The 20,146-nt window shown below is 35.7% G+C and overlaps 1 protein-coding gene across 3 annotated transcripts in view; it reads right to left on the reverse strand.

Annotated features, from left to right (window-relative positions):
• GRID2 (glutamate ionotropic receptor delta type subunit 2) overlaps positions 1-20,146 on the reverse strand; it is a gene marked incomplete at both ends in the record, with an annotated part of 1,485,932 nt that overhangs the window by 189,794 nt on the left and 1,275,992 nt on the right. The window lies entirely within an intron of this gene.

The following is a 20,146-nucleotide window of genomic DNA, read 5'->3' on the forward strand; positions in this document are numbered from 1 at the left end:
GTAGAACAAACATGAATTGTTTAACTACCTGAAGCTTCCATTTTCTCAGCTGTAAAAAAATGCCATAATACATTCTTTGCAGAATTTCAAACATTATAGTTAAGGAAAAAAATTAAATATCTAGTGTAGTGCCTGTCACATAATAGTTGATCAATAAATAGGAGGTAGAAGTGGTTGTTCTTAACATCATTAGCTAAATAATAAATTATCATCTTCAAGTTTTACTTGCATTCTAGATGGTCTTAGAATGCAATGCACATGATCTAATAAAAGGGAATAGAATATTAGAAGATTAGTTTTGTGGTGACACTAATTACCAGGAAAATTTGAGGAAAGTTGGCTATGCAAACTTCTAGGGAAGTAAAGAGCCTATAAATAAAAACAAATCAGGTATAAGTCATTTTAATTGTCCTCAAAAGAGTGAAAATGATAAATGAATAATAGCAAATATTTTTATTGAGTTTTTGCTGCATCCTAATGGAAAATGCTTTACATGTGGTGTCTCATTAAATTTAACAATAACTCTATGCATAGTTCTTATTAATCTCACCATTTTGCACATCTTGGAACTGAGTCAAAATTAAAGAGGCTCAATAATTTTCCCAGATTCATAGAGCAAGTAAACAGATATATTTGGTTTTGTTTGTTTCCAAGTCACAGACACCGGAACTTGGTCCATGTATAGAAAAATGATGTAATGAGTGAATATTTAATCATGAAGAATTAAGTACTATATAATATGTGCTTAAATCTCAAGATAACTCTAGTAGGGAGTGATGACAGAGAGAAATCATGACTAAGTAATAAAGATTCCATGGACGACTGCCTTTGAAGGAGGAGGATCACTGTAGACTAGGGTGCTTCTGGAAGTCTTCCTAAAATGATAGAAGCCTGGTTGGATCCCAAATGAAAGGAACTGGAGCTCACCATTGGGAAAGGAGTGGATGGTATGTGTGAAAAACCAAGGGAGGGCAGAAATATGAATGCCACTGAAATATAGGCTGAAAAGTTGGGGCATAATTCTGTGTACAAAGCATCTAATGAACTTGCTGGAGAAATCAGGTCCCACTCAACTTGATAAGGCAAAACCTGGATCCCCAGCTGACTGTTCTCTGGATGATGTTGAAAGTAGACCTCATGTTATACAATTTTCTGATTTATTCACAGAAGTGATAAAATGCATAGTTTTACTTTTATTTATTGTCAAGGGACATGAATAAGGCCTGAGCTTCATGGCCAACAGCTGCATGGGGAGAGCCCAGGCTTGGTCATGCCCTGCGGTAGACAACTGGTGTTTCTCTGTGTTTTAGGGAGAAGCTGCTAGTGATTTCAGTTGAGTTGCTGGGTGGGTGTGGATAAGAAAAAGAGCACCAGCTGATGGAAATAGAAAAAAAATTGCTGGTTATTCTGGGATTTCAGGCATCTTCTGTTTGCCTTTTCTCTTGAAGAGTTATTTGTAAAGCATGAGACTGTGAAGCTTAAACATCCCTCATTTTCAGAGAAACACCAGTGATTAACTCTGTTAGCACTGGCTGACAGGTTATCCACAGATTTGCTAATCTTTTGTCAGCTTGTATGATATTAATGAGAATTAAAGGAGAGAGAAACATTTCCAACATGATGAATATATATGAAAAACTTGTCATTCAAATTGCAAAGTAAATTTCAATTATTTTGTAAATGTTCTTTATACTTTTGAAGATAGCGTCTTTTTACCTCCTTCCTTCTTTTTATATCCTTTAGTTGGTAGTTTCTCTTTGGAGAATCATCTCCATTGCAGAGTCCTTGGTCATGCTTTTGATTTGCATATATTTTACATGAACATAGTTTCACATTATTTTTATTTCCAAATGGAAAGACTACTAATTGCTTTCTAATCTATTCATAAATTTATGTCAAATATAAAATTTGGTTTATCATCTCTGGATTTAAGGATACCCATAATCACCTTTAGTTGTATGTACAGTGTTTCTTAATATCTTTCTGCATCTCTCTCATTACACTTTCCTATTCTTTGGAAGGTTCTCTTTGAGTGATCCAAAGCGTCTACCTGTAGTTTCCTCATTATTTCAAGCATAAAATTTTGGCAGGGTATAACAGATATTAAAAGAGCATAATAAATCATCTTTCAATTTGGTAAAATGTCTAAATAGAACATTATTCCTATGCACTATAAAACTAAGAGAAGTCAAAGGAGAAGTGAAAGAAGTATTGAGGATAGTAGATAGTTCCAAAATCCCAGTAATACTAACACAGAGCCTTGGACATATTTCTAGGAGTCCTTGTGTAGGAAAAGGAATTTCAACAGTTTTAATACATTCTAGCTGAAATGTAGTAGTTCATTGATTCATGAATGTAGCTAAGCTAGGTGCAGTATTGCATGTCTATAATGCCAGCTACTTGGGAAGCTGAGGCAAAACAATGTCAAGGCCAGCATGCACAATTTATTCTGTTTAAAAAAAATAAAAACAAAAGGAGTAGAGGATGTAGCTTGGGAGCTGAATGTTTGCCCAGCACTCAAGAGGCCTTAGGTTCAATCCCCAGTACTGCAAGCAATAAATGGATAAGTAAATAAATGTAGGTAAAATTCACAGTAGTACTATCATACAAGTTAGTTTGCTACCATGACACATTATATATATTTTCATATGAGAGTAGCACTGTAGTACATACCTAAAAACAGGGATTATACATTGCTATTTTGGAATTAAGGTATCTATTAAATAAATTGTTAGATATTTTTATGTATTCATAAGGAATTTTATTGCTACATATTTTTAAAGTATTTGATAACTACATTTTAATAAAATTGGTTTTCTTTGTAATCCTATTTATCTAATTTTGTACAATTTTAAACATAACTGTATACGTTTTTCAGTCTCATAGTCATCTGTGGCATAGATGCTGTGCAGAAGATTTAGAGGTGAGGATCACAGGAAACAAAGAGAAATGATAGAAGGGAATTTCATGAACAGAAAAATCAGAGTCTTTAGATTAAATAAATTTAGTCAAGATCAATGGCTGAAAATGTTTAGTTCTCTTGGAAGGAGATTGGAACTGCGTAGAGAAGAGATAATTTACTCTAATTACTTTTGCTTTATTTAAAAATTTAAATAACCTGAATGTGTTCTTGTGTAATAAAAAGTACATATATATAAGTTAAATGAAAAAGAAGTGTGTGTGTGTGTGTGTGTGTGTGTGTGTGTGTGTGTGTGTGTGTGTAGTATCAGGTCTAAAGGAACACAAGGCTTTGCAGTCAGGCTATCCTGGGGTTGAACTCCACTCTACTGTGAAATGGCTCACTCATCATCTTGGGCAAGTCATCTAAGCTTTCCAAAACTCAGTTTTTCCATTTATAAAGTAGTATCTGTCTTATAGGATTGATGTTGCTTGAGAATTAATGAAGAGATACATATGTCAAATGTCTGGAATTATACTTGACCTATAATAGGCACAAAAAATGGCAACCATCATCATTAATCATATGTTGAAAAGTAGGATGAGCAACTGAAGAATTTCGGTTTTATGAAATTACTTAATAACTAAGGAGTATTGGTTTGAGTCTAGGCCTGGGGATATAAAAGACATTGTTATAATTTAGATAAGCAGAAGACATGGAGATATGGTAAATAATATGAAAAATGTTTAAGGGACAGACTTCTCCAGCTTTGGAAACCAGTAATGTCCCAAGTATGAGAGAGATATCTGACGAGCCCAGATCTCCGAGTAGGCGTTCAGTGGTGTCATCTACAGGAGGGTCAGGTTTTGGGGAAAGATGATACAATTACTTTTAGACATATATAGAAATTAAGATGTCTAGTGGCACTAAAGTGGTCAAGTATAACATGTCTTTGGATATATATATAGGTCAGAGGCTTAGGAGTAGGATCTCTTCTGAAGCCAGAGACTATCATCAATTTAATAGATATTAATAATATAATGGATTGATATAAAACTACAAAGGAACAGAGTTTGAAAAGTGAGAGTAGAGATCTCAGGATAGTATTCTAGCAAAATGAACAATTTAATCAGATAACTCATTTATTTACTCAGTAACTAAAGATAGCTATCCTTGTGTATTCCCCAACTCATAATTTTATTGTATTCTTCAACAAAAATTCAAAACTAGAAAATAACAGCTCAATTAGTAAAAGAAAGGATGTACCTTTTACATTAAAAAGTAAGATTTAAAATCACTGGAGGATATTCTAGTAGATAAGAAAGGAGGGAAAAAATAAAAAAAAAGCTCTTCTTAAATGCTCACTAGGAAAAAGAACTAATGGTATATTTACTGATATGTTATCACCCCCAAATATCTATCCTGTTTAAAGACCAGTATTCTAGTGTTCATTATGGTCTGAATCTTAAATGTTCCCCCAAGACATTCAGTAGCAGCTAACAGTGCAACTGGGTGGTGATGGAATATTTTGGAGGTAGGGTATAGTGGAAGAAACTTAATTGTGGGCATGCCCTTGAAGGGGATATTGGTACCCTGGGATATTTCTCATTCTCTCTCTCTCTCTCTCTCTCTCTCTCTCTCTCTCTCTCTCTCTCTCTCTCTCTCTCTCATGCTGTCATGAGGTGAATGAAGAGAATTCCTTTGTCTTGTGCTCCTCCCATGATAAACTGTGCTGCTACAGGCCCAAATCATCAGGGCCATGTTACCATGAATTAAAGCCTCTGAAATCATGATCCCAAACAAACCTTCTCTTCTTTTAAGTTGATTTACTTCAGGTATTTGTTATGGTAATAGAAAGCTGACTAATACAATGTTCATTTATTTCTTCCTATTCTTTTTCATCAATCAAGGTAAAAAGATGGCTTTTGACTTTTGTTAATTGCTTTGTTTCCTTTTAAAATTACCTTATATTGTTAAAACTTTTGAGTGCTAGACCATCTATATAAAGTGCTTTTCAAAATTATGTCTATCCCAAGGTAAGTGTTTTCAGTGTGTCAAGAAATTTTTGGATGTATTTTACTTATAAATAGTTGTGTTTTTATGAAACTGTTTTTGTTTCATTGTGATTATAAGAACATAATCTTAAAACTTACAAATATTTGTGTTTTATGAAAATGTTTTTGTTTCATTGTGATTATAAAACCAGAATCTCAAAACCCTTTCTAATTTAATAGAGAACATTTTTTTTCAATGACTCTAGAAATGTCTCAATATTTTCTATCTATTTCTTGTGGTTCACAAATCCAATAGCTCTGTTTGCAGATATCTTTTTTGTTGGTTTTCTCTTTTTAATCACTATTTTTTAAATTTCAGAATTTATAGTTGTTGTTACTGTTGCTCCTATTATTGTTGTATTTTGTTTGCAAAACACTTGAAAGGTGTATATTAGTTGTCATTTTCCAGCACATGAGCCTGGATGTGAACTTAAAAGTAATAATTGAAGAGAATATATGTGTGTGTGAAACAGACTGGACAAAAGGGGACTCTGTGATGAGAATTCTGCAAAACTGGAAGGGAGAAGGATGTATCTGATTTTGATCTCAGCATATAATGTGGGCCAAGTCATTGAGTCCTTTTGAACCTCAGTTCCTTAATGTGGACTGTATGAATAATAAAACCAATAAATATTGTTATAGAGTTTGAATGTTTTCAATCTACTGAGCTCTATGACACGCACATCCTAAAAAGCATTGGATGAAAACCATTATTATCTTTCTTCCTTCTAGTATGTCTTAGTAGTAAAATGATTCCTGAAAACTGGGTCAGTATTAATAATAGGAAAAAAGTTCACAGCATTGAAGAAGGTGGCTAATTATTTGTTATTTATTCCTTTAGGTGAGGAGAAATGTAAAAATGCACTATCTATGAAGTTAATTATAAAAACTAATTCCTTTATACCTGTGTCCCACCAAAATTCATGTATACTTGGAACCTCAGTAAATGATCATATTTAGAAATAGAGCCCAAAGTCATGATTAAGGATGGAGATGAGGATTAGGGAAGTTTCTTCCCTTTAATGAGAGTATACTTTGAAACAGAAATAGATACAGAAAAGGTGATTCTATGAAGATAAAGGTACATACTGGGGTTTTGCTATATGAGCTAAGGAAAACCTGGAGTCTCCCAGAACTTACAACTCAAGGAAGGGGCTTAGAGAGCATGTTCTCTCAGCTCCTTGGTTTAGAACTTTGAGGCTCCTGAACTATGAGAATAAAATATTACTCTTAAGCCATCAAGATTGTGGTAATTTTATATACCAACATCCATTTAGGTACTCTGTATTGAAATGGAGGGAAATGGGAAGGAGGGGGCACCAAGAGTGTGTGCATGTATGCCATTGTCAACATGATTTACATTATGATGTGAGATTATAATACACTAATACAAGTGCGCGCACACGCGCGCGTGTGTGTGTGTGTGTGTGTGTGTGCACGCACACACATACACACACATTATGGTAATTTGTTAAGAAAGCCCTTGGTAAATGAAACAATGTTATATGAAACCTTTTCTATTTGGGAATCATGGCTGGGGGATTGTTGTCACTAATCTTTTAAGGAAACTGAATTCTTTATTTTTATAATCTGTATATTATTTCACAATTTCATTTCTTAAGGATTTTTTCATTTCTTCCTATACATAAAAGGCCCCTTATGAAAAGAGCAGACTATTAAAGAGATAAACACATTTTTTTATACTTTATTTGGAAACAGGGTCTCACTAAGTTGCTGAGAGCCTCACTAAGTAGCTGAGACTGGCTTCAAACCTGTGGAATCCTCCTGTCTCAGCCTCCCAAGCGCTGGAATTACAAGTTTGCGCCACCATGTCTGGCTCTAAGATAAACACATTTTTTAAATCTCAGAAATAGTAAATATTTTAGCAAATATTTTAAAACACAACTACTCATAATTCTTATTCCAACAAACCCAAAGAAACTTAAAACTAAAGCAAAAATTAATGAGAAACAAGACAAAACTATTACATTTAGTTTAGTGTGGCAGTGTGTTAGGCAGAATAGTATCCCTACTACATCCTCCCCCAGTCGTCTATACCATAATCCCTGGCATCTGTGAATATGCTAATTTACATAGCAAAAGGGACTTTGCAGATACGATTAAATTGATATTTTTAAGATGGGATGATTATCTCAGATTATCTAATTGGGCCTAATGTCATCATATGAGTTCTTTTGGGTGGTACTGGGGGTGGAACCCAGAGGCTTTCTACCTCTGGGCTATTCTCCCAGACCTTTTTTTTATATATATTTTATTTGGAAACAGGGTCTCAATAAGTTCCTGAGAGCCTCACTAAGTAGCTGAGGCTGGCTTCGAACCCGTGTGATCCTCCTGTCTCAGCCTCCCAAGCTCGGGGATCACAAGCGTGCACCACCACGCCCGGCTATATGAGTTCTTTTAAAAGGAATTTAGGGGGGGCAAAAATCAAGAGAGGTTGGAATAGGCTTTACTGTTGGCTTTGAAGATAGAGGAAAAGGCCATGAACTGAGGATTGTAAGTGGTTTGTAGAAGCCAGAAAGGAAGGGAACAGACTTTCTCCTAGAATCTCAAGTAAGAAAATAGCCCATCTGAGATCTTAATTTTAGCCAGTAGGAACCATTTTGAGTTTTTGACCTACAGAATGATAAGAAATTTGTATGATTTCTCTGCCACTGCTTGTGATAATTTATTATAGCAGCAGTAGGAAAGCAATACATATAGGACAGAAACAAGCAGAGGAGTTATATAAAGTATTATAAAAGTTTTAATCACAAAGCTATTGTTTTGAGTTGACATTTTTATCTTCACTGACAGCGAACAAACGAGAATACGATATCACTTTAAAACAGGAATTCCCAAGACTCTCATAAGGAAAGCCCTAATTCATAAACCAAATGTCATAGTGTATAAAGTTAATTATTGATGTGCATTGATAATAAAATAAATTAATTTCTGGGCAAATTAGCAGATGTAGAATTTAGCCCTGACTAAATCTCAAGTTGTTGGCTATGAATAAGTGATTTTACTTTTTTGTGTGTGGTGCTGGGGATTGAACCAGGGACATTTTACATTCAGGCTACACTCCCAGCCATTATTTGGAAACATCTTATTAGGTTGATGGAAGCCTCACTAATTGCTGAGGGCCTTGCTAAGTTGTTGAGGCTGGCCGTGAACCTGCTATCCTTCTGTCTCAGCTTCCCAAGTACGGGGATTATGGGTAATTCATACACAGGTTTACTTCACTTTTTTAAGTATCAGTCTCTCTCTCTCTCTCTCTCTCTCTCTCTCTCTCTCTCTCTCTCTCTCTCTCTCTCTCTCATCTTTACTTTGCTTTTGTAGTAATGGGAATTGAACCCAGGGTTTAGGGCAGAGGTTTTTATTTTTGAGCTACACCCCCAGCCCTATGTTACTTTTTATTTTGAAACAGGGTTTCACTAAATGCTGAGGCTGGCCTCAAACCTGCATTTTTTCTGTTTTATCCTCCTAAGTACTGGAGTTATAGGCACGTACTAATATACCTGGCTGTCAGTTTTCTTATTCACATGTAGGTTAGACATTTGGTCTTTTCTGATTTAAACAATCAATACGATAAAGGAAAACAGTTAAGAGCAACTGTCTTAATTCTGTAACACTTGCCTTTTATAATATTACAAATTTAAAATATTTTACATTTCCAGATTTACTGTATTTATGGATATATAGCCCTATTGTTTACGGACTAATTGGCTGACATGAGCATGGAAGCCCTAGGCCCTGGATATACCTTGAGTTCTGACTTACTCTGCGCTAATTCACTTCTGCTTTTTTGGAGAGTGTTTGAAAATATGTCAAGAAAAAGTAGTATGATAAGCCCTTTTCAATGGATGTGTTATGAATAATAAAGGTGTTCTTCTCACCCTCATCACTCTGGAAATTCCAAAGGTCTTAAGATCTGGGTGCAGGAATCAGGGAAGAGGACCTCACTTTTCTCACCACCAATTTTCTGATAATTAACCATTCAATGCTTTGGAGAGTGTTTTAAAAATATGTCAAGAAAAAGTAGTGATGCACATTTAAAACATGGCATTATAACATGCAAAAGAAAAAAAAGAAAAAAACTGCCTCGAGCATTCTTGCCTCGTACAACAAAACAATTATCCAGGTTCTTGACAACAAAACAAAACAATAAACTGTTCATCTTTTTTTTTTTTTTTACTCCATGCAGCAATTATAGATTTCTGTGGTTGAAATACCAGCTTGAAAAAACAGGGGGTCTTTTTCAAAATGTTCAGAAGGAAACAATCTTTGTGCTGTCAACAGATGCTACCGCATTCTCACATCAGTATCTTTTCCCCGACTTCCTCTAATTTTATGATTAGAAACTGAGAAAGAAAATAAAATAATACTAGTCTATTTGCCACAGTTTAATGAATGATTCCCACCACCATCTGCATGCTTAACCGACTTTGTGATAAGGCTGGATTACATCTCATTAAATATTCTAGAGACATTGCAGAGCAAAGGTTGGAGGTACTTCCCTGAAAAATCTCCCTGCCACACAACCAAAGAAGGAATGTTTTGATCAAAATTTATTGAAGTTGCTGGCACTCATTCTCTTTTGTGCTCATGGTACATATCAGGTCTGTTATATGCCTTCTACAAAAATAAAATGAAAAGGAAATATACAGATGAAATAGCAGAGATGTAAGCTTGGCCCCTTCTCTGAAATAATTGTTGGAAAGCCTTGATCACCAATCACACAGATCAGAGTAATGGAAAGGATCTGAATGACACATGCACATTAGTCTTAAATTTCATATAATCGGTCAGGCTTTGGACTGATAAAGATGTGACAGGGCTAAAGGAAATGAAGACAGGATGAAAGTAGGCAGCCTGAGAAGAATATAAACAAACCCTACAAGACGTCGGCTCTTTGGACTAGATTTGGTGTAAGGGAGACATGTTTATAAGGATTGCCTGAATGTATCCTGACACAGGGCAGATTCACCAAGAAGCAAATGGAGCCAGAGTCACAGGGCCCCTCAGCTGTATAGTTAAACTAACATATTAATTGAATTCAAGACCACTGTCTCTTGCAACATCGACATTTCCCTCTATCAAACTCTCTTTTGGGCAGATAGCAGTGGAATTGCCTTAGATGTTTTTCCACCAAGGAAAGAGGAAGTTGACTTTAATTTATATAAATTTAGCAGAAAAAATTCAGATGTTTTGCTTTTATTTCTCCATACTAAGTAAGTTATCAGAGTTTGGCCTGGAATACTCCGACCACCTACCGGGCTGTTGTATTAAGCTTCTTGACAAAGATGTGCAGGGTCAGATGTTGCATGGTGACATGGACCTGTCTTCTGGTACTGCACACTGTACCTATGTGGGGACTGAAGGAGGGATGTTTGGAGCTAATAGCTAGTCCATACCACATTCTCCTCAGCCGGAAAGTTCATATATGAAATCAGCTTCATAGAGGATTCCCTAAATTTGGCAGTAATTCTAAAAATTTACATGTTATGAGCAATAAAAAGCTATAAAATAAAGCTATTTTAGATAGCCAGTAATCATTTAAAAATTGATTTTGATCATCCTGCTAGTACAAAGACTGAATTATCTTTCTAATCTCTCCAGTCATGGCCTTCCAAAGAGGAAATTAATGAATAAACAGATAGGAAAAAACTTATAGAGCTGTGTCTAACAGTTAATTAAAACAATGCAAGGTTATTTTCTGAATTTTGTGATCCCATGGTATGTATGAATGTATATATGTATATATATATGTGTATATTAATTAATTATTTATTTATTTATTTATTTTATGGTACTAGGGATTGAACCCAGGGTCTTTCTACCTCTGAGCTACACCCCACCCATATTTTTTACTTCTGATTTTGAAACAGGGTTTCACTAAGTTGTGGAAGGCCTCACTAAGTAGCTGAGGCTGACCTATGGTGTTTATAAGCATTCTTAACTTTCTAATGTGATATAATATCTTTTCTCATTGTAAGTAAATATTCCTTTTTTATCCAATTCTGAATATACAGTTTTATATTCTTTTCAAAAAGAAGTTTTGCCGGGTGTGATGGCGCACGCTTGTAATCCCCCTCTTGGGAGGCGGAGACAGGAGGATCCTGCAGGTTTGAAGCCAGCCACGCTGGCTTAAGAGACACTGTTTCCAAATAAATAATATAAAATAGGTCTGGGAGTGTAGCTAGGGTTCCCAAGTGCCACCAAAATAAAAAAAAAAAAAAGTTTTTCCTTCCTGTAACCAAATCAGTATTGGCTCTCACAAAACATGGAACTGCTCCTAATAGACAACTGAGACTGCCCAGTGGACTAAAAAGTATCATAACCATCTCTTAAAATACAGATTTTTTAATTCCTTAGGAGATCATTTTAGAAGTAAATGATGAATGGGAATACCCTTCAAGCAGATCTAAGAGCAGTCCTGGGAACACAAGACAAGCCTTCTCCTGAGTGTTGATGGTGGGCTGGGTGGCTGCTGGTGTTGCTATGGTAGTTGAGATGAAAACGCAGAAGAGCAGATAAAACATCATTAGGTGTAGCAGCCGACCTTCTGTTTGCAAGGATAACGGCTCTCAAACAGCAACCAGTCCTTCACCAAACAGGCTGTACAGACACCCAGAGAGCAATTACTGAGAAAAGGCCATCTGAGCCTGAATCTGAATCTGCCTCTGTAATTTTCTTGGCATAAACACTCCCCTTTAAACAACTGTGTCCATTTCAGTGTTATTATCAATCACATTTTCTCCTTAAAGTCAAAACAGAAAACAATATGACCTGAGCTAAGTAGATATTAAATGCAAATTAGCTTCTTAACAATATTAGGCCTTCTCTAGAAACTGCCAAAGATGCTTGCACACTTCATAAAGCACGAAGCCTTTCCGACCTGTGCATTCTGTCTTGCAAAGTGACTAGAGAGGACTTGAGGGAAACAGCTGCTTTGTCTTCACTCTAAGTTTCATAGGGGCAGAGACTGTTTTTTTTTTTTTTGTAATTTTATTCTCAATAACTGACACATCATGGAAACCACATAAGCATTCCTTTGAATTAATATGCACCTAATTGGGCTTTATGTATAATTTTTCCCTACAAAATTAGTAAATATTTCTTGATAGAATCTCAAATAGAGCTCACTATGCATGACAATATATTTTCCATAATATTCAAAATCTTGACTGTATTGGGGAAAATTATCATCTTGTTTTATCTTTGGTTAACTTGCACTTCTCCTTTTTATTGTTCATATATTTTAAATGAAAGGGTCCCTCATCACTGTTAATTTTAATAAATTAAAATTAATTTTTTTTGCTGGTACTAGGTGTAGAACCCAGAGGCTGGCTTTTCTACCTCCGGGTCTCACTAAGTTGCTGAGAGCCTCACTAAGTAGCTGAGGCTGACTTCGAACCTGAGCGATCCTCCTGTCTCAGCCTCCCAAGTGCTGGGATTAAAAGCATGTGGTACCACACCTGGCAAATTAAAATTAATTTTGATGATGACCTTTGAATTTAAAAGTGCTTTTTCTTCTACATATGCTTTCATGACATCTCTCTGATGTGGCCCTCTTAGAAAGCACAGACATCATCAGGAAATCCACAGCTGTTTTTAGCTTAATCATTCATATCTCTGTCAGGCACACTAGGGTTTAAGGTATTTGATGGCACTGTGTAACCATTTGAGTGTATATTGTTAAGAAATACTTGATAAAAGAAGAAATACCACAGACGTCTTGTCTATATTAAACCAAATATGACCAAAAATATTTCTGAGGAAAGATAATTTTCTGATTTTCTATAAATTTTCTCTTATACTAAAAACATAGACCTAGGTAATATACATGGATAATATTCTGTATATTAGAAAGATATATAGAGATTTTAATAGGGTCTAATTTAAAATCAAAGTAATGAAGTTGGGCATGTTGGTGCATGCTTGTAATCCCAGAATTTGGGAGGCTGAGACAGGAAGATCACAGGTTCTCAGTCAGCCTCTGCTACTTAGTGAGGCCCTCCACAACTTAGTGAGACCCTCTTTAAAAATAAAAAAAAAAATGGGCTAGCCAGGCATGGTGGCACAGCTTGTAATCCCTGCGCTTGGGAGGCGGAGACAGGAGGATCGTGTGGGTTCAAAGCCAGCCTCACTGGCTTAAGAGACCCTGTTTCCAAATAAAATATAAAATAGGTCTGGGAGTGTAGCCTGGAGGTAGAAGGGTTCCATCCCCAGTGCCACCAAAAAAAAAAAAAAAAAAATTAAAAAATAAAGAATGGGCTGGGGTGTAGCTTGGAGGTAGAATACCTCTGGGTCAAAGTAATGGCTTTAGGTTTTCCAATATATGTGAACTTATTATTTTGTAGTACTAAGGATTGAGCCCAAAGGCACTCTACCACTAAGCTACACCTCTAGCCTTATTATTTTTTATTTGGAAATAGGGTCTAAGTTGTCAGGGTGTCATTAAATTGCTGAAGCTGGCCTCAAACCTGTGATCCTTCCAGCTCAGTCTCCCAAGTACTGGGATTATAGGCATGCACCACCTTACTCGGTTGAAGTTATTGTTAAAGGGATAAAAAGCTCATTGTGATAGTGTCTGCAAAATAAATGTATCTGTTTCAACTTCTTAATTGTCCTAACCTATGCTACAGTGACATTTTGTGATCTAATCCCTCTGGGTTTTGTCCAGAGAGAAACTGTTTTCTTTTGTCAGCAGACTTTTGATTTTGAGTGTGAAGAGGAGAGTACTAAAGTGAGTTACAGGGTACAACTCTTGCTGTCCATAAGGCAATAAAATTCATTGGGTAGAAAAGAGAGAATGTGAGTAGAAACGTGATTGCTATTGATGTTGCCAGTGATATCCCTTGCTCAAAAGAAATTCTGTTAAATTCTGGAAGGTAGCATGGTGGTAGGGTTACTTGGATATAATTCAGAGAAGGTCTTTAGGTTCCGGTATACATATTAATATTTTCACATGTAAATAATGTCAAAATATTGCTGTTCACTCTGTATCACAGGATGATACAGGCAAGAGAAATCTATTAAGAAGTTTTAATAAATGTCATTAGTATTTTAGTATATTGTATAATAAATGTAGTATATAGTATAATAAATGTCATTAGTATATTAGTATATTGATAGTATGTTAGTATATAATATCTGAACATAATCATCTTAATATATATCTATCTCAAATTAATAAATAAAATTGTTGAAACTAAAGGAGGTTAGGATAATAGGTAACTTGCTCAGGAACACATAGATGTAACTGGCAAATATGGGAGGGTTTTAGCCTTGTCTTCAACGACTCTGAAGCTTACATATTCCAATATATCATAAACATGGCTTTGTGATAAAATAAAATAACAGCACAACATAGACCACAAGAATCCTTGGAACAAGAAGACATATTGAAAATAATCTACAAAAACAATGAATATGAAGAAAATGCCAAAGTATGTGGTGTAGCAAAGGGACAGCAGTGATGTGGGGACTCCGATTACTGCTTACAATGCTGTGGTGGAATGGCACACTGGTAACCCCAAAGCACTACGCCTCCTGGAATTCATGTCCTCACGTAGGCATCTCTCACAGTGATTATGGGATTGGCCCTGTGATTTGCTTTGACTAACAGCATAAAAAATATAATACCATGATGCAAGCAGAGGTTTAGGGTTTGACCTCTTGGAATATGTTTTCTTGGATCCCTAAACCATTGGGTAAAAAGACCTGGCCATCCTGTTGGAGAAAACATGTGTTCATAGAGAGAGCTGCCCAGCTGGGTCTCCTCCATTGCAGCTAAGACACACAAAAATGAGCAAGGATCCAGCTTCAGACAATTTTCTGCCAATCCACCCAGCTGATCACAGCCTAGACTTGAGAGTTGGGAGAAGTAATAAATCATCATTATTTTAGCTCACTAACTCTTTGTTATACAGTCATATATAACAGAGACAACTGGTAAAACATTTTAATGTTTGTAACATCTTCCATTTGTTATCTTATTTAATCTTTAATATGACCCCGCGGCCAGTTTAATAAGAAGGAAATTGAAGCTCAGAAACTCGAACGGACTTGCCCAAGATCATATAGTGAATACAGAAAAAACTTCATACTCAGCACCAGCTTCTGTAATATATTTGTATACAATTTCCAATACAAGAAGGATAACTGGTGCTATAAGAAATGAGTGAGAAATGGGTATAGCTAGAGGAAGTACAATTTGATTTGAGCCTCCAAGAAGAGGAAGATATTAAATAGGAACTGAGACTGCAAGTTCCTATCCAAAACCCTTCATTCTGTGCACATGCTGAAGCAGAAAATATGAGTTTAAAAGTGAAATATTACCATGTTCTAACCTCTACCAACCATGATGGCATCCTTTACTGAATATACACTAAATTCAAAGGGATGCCCACAATTTATCCAATTCTTACAATAGTGCTGAACTAATTTCTTATTCTATAAAAAGTAAGGCTCAGTTATCTAAGTTTAGCTAGTAAATTGTAGAGTTTGAGTTTAAATGCATATGTGTTTGGCTCCAAAACCAGAATCATTTTTGCAACAGTTTCTCTACATGTAGAACTTGAATCTACTGGTAACTAGGGCTACATGAAGGTTGCACAGATCCCAGGGTAATATGCTTGTGTTTAGAAGGAGAGCTATGATCCACTCCAGCATACTAAAGATGTACTAAAATCTCTGCACTCCAGTCCTTAGAAATAATATAAAAGGAGATCTGGATCTACTTTAAAAAAAAAAAAAAAAACAGGAAGCTGGGCATGGTGGTACATGCTTCTAATTCCAGCATTCAGGAGCCTGAGACTGGAAGATCATGGTTCGCAGACAGCCTCAGCTACTTAGGGAGGCTCTTTGCAACTCAGTGAGATCCTGTTTCAAAATAAAGAATAAAAAATGGGGCAGGGTCGAGTGCCCCTGGGTTCCATCCCCAGACCTGCAAGATAAAAAAAAAAAAAAAAAAAACAAACCAGGAGTCCAGCAGCAGCTATTAAAAGACATGGTATGCATCTAGCAGCATCTAGCAGAAAGAATTCCATATGTGTCCCTCCCCATCTTTCAGGTTAGTGTGAATTCATAAATAGATTCAGCTCTCTTGTAACAATCTTGTTTTCAGCTGTCTTCATTGTGATAGGGGCCTTATTAAGATAAAGGAAGAATAGAGTCAAGTTTTATTAAGCCAATTTCAGTCTGCCTTGGTTAATAAGATCAGGTACATTAACATGTCTGACCCTGTTCTGGGCACATAATGGGCACTCAATTAGCACTTGTTTTCTGTTTCTTGTTTTAAATATATTGGAAATCACAAAAGGAACCTCAATATTCCAATCTTATTCAATGTATATCAAAAGAGTAATGCAATAGGAACCTTGTTATTAAAAACAAAATACATGCAAATTCAGACAAGTAACATTAAAAACAAAGTTTATTTAATACATTCCTGCCTTGAAACAGCAGGTCTGCTGGTTATGTGATTTATTTATTATCTTTCTCTTTCTTTCCACTCACACATTCTGTCCACTCTAATTTATTTATTCTCTTTCTGCACACACACACACACACACACACACACACACACACACACATCTCATGAGGTGCTAAGCATTGTTTCAGGTACGTGATATACATCAATAAACAATAAGTAAAGTTGTGGTGAACTGGAGAAGAACCCAGGGAAGGTGGGAGTGGGATCTGCTGTTGATCATATCAAAAGCTCAGACAGACTCAGGCTTAGATCAGTGGCAAGTGTGGGGGGAATCTTATGCTTAATTCTAAACCCAATGAGTAGAATTTCCGGGAACACCACAGACATCCCAATTGTGGTGAATAGGGAGAAGTCAGACTAGCCCAGCCCTTGTTGTGTAGAACTGAGACTCCTACATTGAGTTTGGTCTCAGAGGCATATGCTACCAACAGAGGCAGGGAGAGACCTAGACTCCACTTTTGTGGAAAGTGTGAAGGGTGACTTTCACTCAATATTAAGTCCAACCCCATTGATATCAACCATCTGCATAAACTGAGAAGACTCAGAGAACCAGATTCACAGAGGGAAAGGTGCTGGTAGCCTCAGTATCCACACAGAGAGAGACTGCTGAATTTACTTGCAGAGTCACATCAATGTGTTGTTGGGATTGTTTGGGGTTTTTGTTCCTTTTTTTGTGTGTATACCTGATTTCTTTTTTTTTTCTTTTTTTGGAGGGAGTTTGTGGGTTTTTTGTGTTATATGTTTTGTTTTTATGATTTTTGTTTTGCTTTGTTTGTTTTTTAACCATCATACCAAATCCTCTCCCATGCTTCTTCCCTTATACAAATCTACTCTCTCCTCTCTATCCCTCTTCTATCTTTTCTTTTTTATTGCTCCCTAGTCCTGTATTAAATCCAATTCATATCACTATACCAGAAACTACACATTGGTTACTAGAATTCTACTACATTGGTACTATCTCTAATCTCTAGTATATTCTACCTTAACAAACTCATATACTCATACTATTCAATCCTGAGACTTTACCCTATTCTTCCACTTACTCCTTCCGTTTCCTCCTTACTCAAACTTCACTGTTGAAAACAACTTGCCCTTGAGTATACCAGCTGACACCTAGAGATTGAGAGAAATCTGCCAGAAGGAACAGGTAGAAACTTATGAAATCATGGGAAAGAGGAACAACGGAGCAAAGAGCTCTCACAATCCCACTCTAACAGAACCTGATAACACAGAAATGCAGAGATTTCCAGAAGATCAAATTAGGAATGTAACTGTACAAATAATTCAGATTTTAGAAAAGAATTTAGAGAGAGTGTGAAAGAAATACAGGATGCAATCATTGAAGTAAAGGCATCAATTCAAACTATAAACAATCAATTAGACCACATGGAGAATAGAATCTCACTTCTAAAAGATGATCACTCCAAAAATAAATGCATAGTTTATAACATAGAAAAAACAATTTGTCAACAGGAATTGGACATTGAAGAAATAAGAGGTTATCTTAAGAGAGCTAACCTAAGAATTATCGGCATGGAAAATGGAAAAGAAGGTGAAACCAAAGGGATTAACAATCTCTTCAAAGAAGTAATAGCAGAAAAATTTCCAAACATAGAGCAAGAGGTCAATACTACACAGGTTCAGGAAACATACAGAACTCCCTTTAGACAAGATCCATAAAAAGGTTCCCCATGTCACGTAATAGTCAAAATGACCAATGTAGAAACCAAGGAAGGAATTCTAAAGGCACAAAAATAAAAGGCAAAGTGACTTTCACAGGCAAACCAATTAAAACCATGACAGACTTCCCAAACCAAGTCATGAAAGCGAGAAGGGCCTGGAGTAGCACATTCCAAACTCTGAAAGAAAACAACTTCCAGCCAAAAATTTCCTACCCAGGAAAACTGTCTTTCAAATTAGATGGGGAAATAAGAAGCTTCCATGACAAACAGAAGCTGAAGGAATTTATATCTTCAAAACCAGCACTAGAGAAAATATTCAAAGAGATTAACTTCAAAGATAAAATAAGTAATACATGCCAGAACCAGAGAAACAAGAGCTTCCATCCAGTAGACAACTAAGCAAAAAGGAATGGTATTTTAAACTGAAATAATATCTTAACATATTAAGAATTAAAAATCTCAATAATCACACTGAATGTAAATGGCCTCAATTCCCCAATAAAAAGACAAAAATTGGCAAAGTGGATTAAAACACAGAACCTATCTATCTGCTGCTTGCAAGAAACAGACTTACAAGTATAGATAGAAACAAACTTAAGGTAAAGTGCTGGAGCAAGTTAATCCATGCCAACAGAACTCAAAGACAATCAGGAGTAGCAACTATGATATCAGACAAGTTAGACTTTAAGCCCATCTTATTAGAAAAGATAAAGAAGTTCATTTTTACTGGTAAAAGGAACAATCCAACAAGAGGAAATAACAATAATCAACATTTATGCCCCAAACATAGGTGAAACTACTTTCATAAAACAAACTCTATGTGACATTAAAGCACACATAAACCCCAATACAATAATACTGGGAGACTTCAACACCCCTCTCACATCATTAGATAGATCTTCTAGACAAAAGGTCAGTAAAGATGCCTCAGAATTAAATAACACCATTAATCAAATGGACCTGTTGGGCACATATAGAATATTTCACCCAACTACAGGAGAGTTCACATTTTTCTCAGCTTCTCATAGAACCTTCTCCAAAATCAATTATATCCTGGGCCACAAAGTGAGCACTAGGAAATTCAAAAAATGTGGCATACTTCCTTGTGTCTTTTCAGACCATACTGGAATCAAATTAGAAATAAACTATAAAAAGACCCAGAGAAACCATATGAACACGTGGAGGCTGAATACCACACTTCTAAATGAAGAATGTGTCATAGAAGACATAAGAAGTGAAATAAAGAAATTTCTAGAAGCAGATGAAAATAAATATACAACATATCAACACATCTGGGACACTTTGAAGGCAGTATAAGAGGAAAATTTTTAGTACTTAGGGCTCACATAAGAAAAACAGAAAATCATCAACTAAATAACCTAATGACACACCTCAAAGCCCTTGAAAAACAGGTACAATCTAACCCCCAAACCAGTAGAAGACAGGAAATTATTAAAATCAGAACCGAAATTAATGAAGTAGAGAATAAAAATACAATACCAAAAATCAACAAAACCAAAAGCTGTTTTCTCAAAAAAGTTAACAAGGTCGACAAACCACTAGCTAACCTAACTAAAAAAAGAGAGAGAATCAATCCAAATTATGAAGATAAGAGATGAAAAAGGAGATATTACTACTGACAGTGTAGAAATCCAGAGGATTATCAGAAACTACTTTGAAAAACTATACTCCAATAAAATGGAAAATCTGGAGGAAACTGACAACTTTCTAGATAAATACAACCTTCCTAAACGGAGTCAAGAATATATAGAACACTTCAATCAACCAATAACAAAGAGATTGAAACAGCAATAAAGATAGTTCAAGGAAGGAGAACTACAGGCCTATATCTTTGATGAATTTGGATGGAAAACTGTTAAACAAAATAGTAGCAATATGCATTCAAAAACACATTAAAAAAATCATATATCATGACCATGTAGCATTCATCCCAGGGATGCAAGGCTGGTTCAACATATAAAAATCAATCCATGTAATTCATCATATAAAC

This window comes from Muscardinus avellanarius, assembly GCF_963383645.1.
Source record: "Muscardinus avellanarius genome assembly, chromosome: 6".
Taxonomy (NCBI): Eukaryota; Metazoa; Chordata; class Mammalia; order Rodentia; family Gliridae; genus Muscardinus; species Muscardinus avellanarius.